Here is a 3707-nt window from a genome sequence, read left to right on the forward strand (position 1 = left end):
ATGGCATCACTTGTTACTATGTTAGAGTCTTATGAAAGCTTAGTTTCTGGAAGAATTGGAAATCAGATGCTCACCAAAGAGGATTATGACCAGATTGATCCTGAAACACTTGAGTTGATGGACCTCAAGTGGTGTTTAGCTAGTGCGGTAAGAAGAGCATAAAAATTCAAACAAATCACGGGTAGAGATGATCTTCGTGATGCTGCTACATCTCCATTAGGGTTTGATAAATCTAAGGTTACTTGTTTTCGTTGCCGAGAAAAGGGACATTTTAAACGAGATTGTACAAACAAAGAAGCAACCGGAAGACAAGATCCGTTTGGAAACAACGATTATCATCGAAAAGCAATTTATCATCAGGTTGCTCAACAACCGTCATCCTCCCGTGTTATTGAAAATGAAAAGAAGAAAGCGTATCTAGTAAATCAGGATGATGAAAGATTACCAGAGGGATTTAGCTGGGACAAATACGTTCCGGCTGATTCAGCATTTGTTGCTCAAATCTTGGAAGAAGAAGCAATCAAATCTAAGCCAAAAAGAACGAAGATTTTTAGATCATCAGAAAGTGATGAAGACACTGATGATGAGGAAGAGTACATTAATAATGCTAGAGAAAGTTTGGACTCATTTAGTTTTAATTTGTTTTTGCAGATAAAATCGAGATGTTGAAAGAGAAAAGGGCTGCTCGACTAAAGAGAGAGTTGGAAGAATTGGAAGCTAGAAGGATTGCTGAAGAAAAGGCAAAATTGGAAGCTGAAAGAGCAAAAGTTGAAGAAACTTCAACAGAGAAGGTCGAAAATGAAGAGTGTGAGGTAAAAGTAGAATTTGATGAAGAACCGATGACTAAAAAGGTGATAGAGAAAATAGTTGAAAAAATCGTTGAAGTCGAAAAAATAGTCGAAGTTGAAAAAATCGTCGAAGTTGAAAAGATTATCGAAGTTGAAAAGATCGTTGAGGTCTCGAAACCTTGTCTGAAATGCTTGAAACCATGCAAAGATTGTGAGGAGAAAGACAAGAAGTATCTTGAACTAGAAGAGTTGAAAGAAAAACTGTTGTTTGATGTTAAGTACGTAAAAGAATCATATGATGTGCTGAACATAACGGTTGATAGTTCGAACAAAACAAACCTAGAAATGGGAGCTGCTGAAACGATGATGAGTTCAACATTAATGACGAAGCAAGGTCATCAATGAGTATATTGAAGATTGTGCAAAGCTGAAGCAGGAGTTGGAGACTGAAGGATTGAAAATGAGAGAATCAAACAATTGCTGATGAGTTATACAGCGTCTGATTATTTGATTGATAGACTTTATCCTACTGTTGCATGTCTTGAAGCTTTTCAAGATAAAAAGACGGAAGTTATGGATATTGGTAAGAAACAAAGTGTTAAGTATAACAAGTGTCCGCCTCTAATCTGGGAAAGTTATTCTCCCAGAAAACCAAATGAGGAGCAATTAAAAAAGGCAGTCAACATAAAGTTAAAGTCTGAAACCATTGATGAGTTATCAGACAACATTGACGTCACATTCATAGTGTCTGACACTGATCATGAGTCTGAGTTATTAAAGAAAGTGGTCAATCAGGTGTTGGATATGGATGAAGAGTCAAAGTCGGAGTCTAAATCTGAAAGTTCAAGTTCATCAGACGAGAGTCCGAGTTCACCGATCAAACGGGTTTATAATAAAGAATTTCTGATGTCGAAAAATAATTTGAATGATGAAACATTCAAAGTAGCATATACTTTGAAAGATTCTGACAAATTATTTTCTGATGAAGAATTTCCAATAAGAAGTGTTAAAACTGAACAGATCAAACAGGTTTTCAAATTAACAGAAATTAATATTTCTGATATAAAAGATGTAAATCTTAATGAAAAATCTAAAAAATACATTTCAAGAGTTCAACAAAGATTGAACAAGAAAAAAGGTTACAGTTCTGGTTCAGGTTTTCAAAAGAAACCAAACCATAACAGTAATTTCAAAAAGAAAGGTTTAGGTTTCATTCCCCTAGAAAATTATAAAAATGAGAAAACGTATAAACCAAAAACTAAATTTGTTTCAGGTACAAGTTCAGAAGAAGAAGTGAAGAAACAATTCTGGAGACAGACAAACAAAGAGTTTCTTGCTGAAAGGAAAAAGAATTTGGTAAAGGAATCTGAGAAAAGAGTTGAAAGAAGAACTTGTTTCAAATGCCAAGAAGTTGGACACATTGCTCGGAATTGTCCCAAGTCCACTTATACAAAATAGGGAGTTTCTTCTAACTCAAAGCTGAAAGAGAAATGTGTTAATGGAAAGAAACAACCAACAGAAAAATTCAAAATGTTCAAAAACTCGACTTTCAAAATTGGTGAAAGTTCGAAACGTTTTTACAAAAGAAAAGTCAATTTGAACAAACAAAAATGGGTTGTTATTCTGACAATGAATCTGACTTGTCAAAGTCAGAGGAGTCATTTGTTGAGAAAAATGATGAGAATTCCGTTCCAGAAATGAACGAAGAAAACTTTCCGTCATTGAAAAGAGAAAACCTGAAATCCAAAGTTGGAAAGATTGAGATTTCAGATCAATTCTTCTCTGGTAAGGAAGAATTTGATGCTGAAAAGGCGTTTAATGGAAAAGTAAAATATATTTTTGGGAAGATGGTTGACAGGAAGGTAACGGGAGCAAAAGAGTTTTAAAAATCAAAAAGATGGTGGGATAAAGATGATTCACAATCACCCAAGGCTGGTCAGGCTTAGGTGACAACATTTACTTAAAAACCTGACTTGCCGGAGCTCCCAAGTTGGTAATCGTGGAGCAGGAATAGGCATCATTCTTGAAATATTTGTTTGAAAAACCTACATGTGATAAGACTCAAAACTGTCATATTTCATCTTACAAGTTGTATTGATTGATGAGAACATACAAGTGTATGTACCTACATGTGGTTAATCAAGGTCATTAAGTTGAACTTGATTTAACTTTCATTCAAGTGTTTGGAAAACAAAGTGATGATCATAACCCCGATTTTACAAGAGAAATCAACAAAACTTATTTTTCGGAAAAACCATTTTGATTAAAACAAACTTAAGTGTTTTGAAATCATAATGGGAAAATAGTTTGTTTTCAGGGGGAGTTCTGATTGTTTATGCCAAGTGGATGAAGATTTGAAGCAATTCATATCAGCTTGTCACTTTTATTGTACAGTTTGTTTTCAAATTTCCTTGAAAATAAAAAACTGAAACATATTTTTGATTTTAGGGGGAGTAAAAATTTTAGAAATTTTGAAAATTTGAAAAAACAAAAAACATGATAAAATCTCAAAAGCCAAAAACATCAAAAAATTCAAAAACGAGTTTTGTTGGGAAAAAGAGGAAATGATAGTATATCAGTGGACTGTCACAACATGCTAAAGATTTGGAAAGTCAAATGTGATAAACGATCTCTCTGACGATATGCCAGTAGGTCTTTATACATTCAGTAGATTGTGTTCGAGATATAAACCTAAATTCGAATAGCTTACTTATCTCGTGGGGAACATCTCTCAGATATATGGGTAACCCTCGAAATCTTGTTTGAAAGATTTTCTATTTCTGACATACTAGATCTTTGTGCGTGATGATATCTGGGGTATTATACGTGGACTTCTGATTTTGCGGGAGCAATAGCCTAGTCCTTGTATAATGTTCTGCACTGCTTTAATCTTAAAGCCTACCCTCAGCATAAAAAATG

The sequence above is a fragment of the Helianthus annuus genome, chromosome 6, assembly GCF_002127325.2.
Source record: "Helianthus annuus cultivar XRQ/B chromosome 6, HanXRQr2.0-SUNRISE, whole genome shotgun sequence".
NCBI classification, from domain to species: Eukaryota; Viridiplantae; Streptophyta; class Magnoliopsida; order Asterales; family Asteraceae; genus Helianthus; species Helianthus annuus.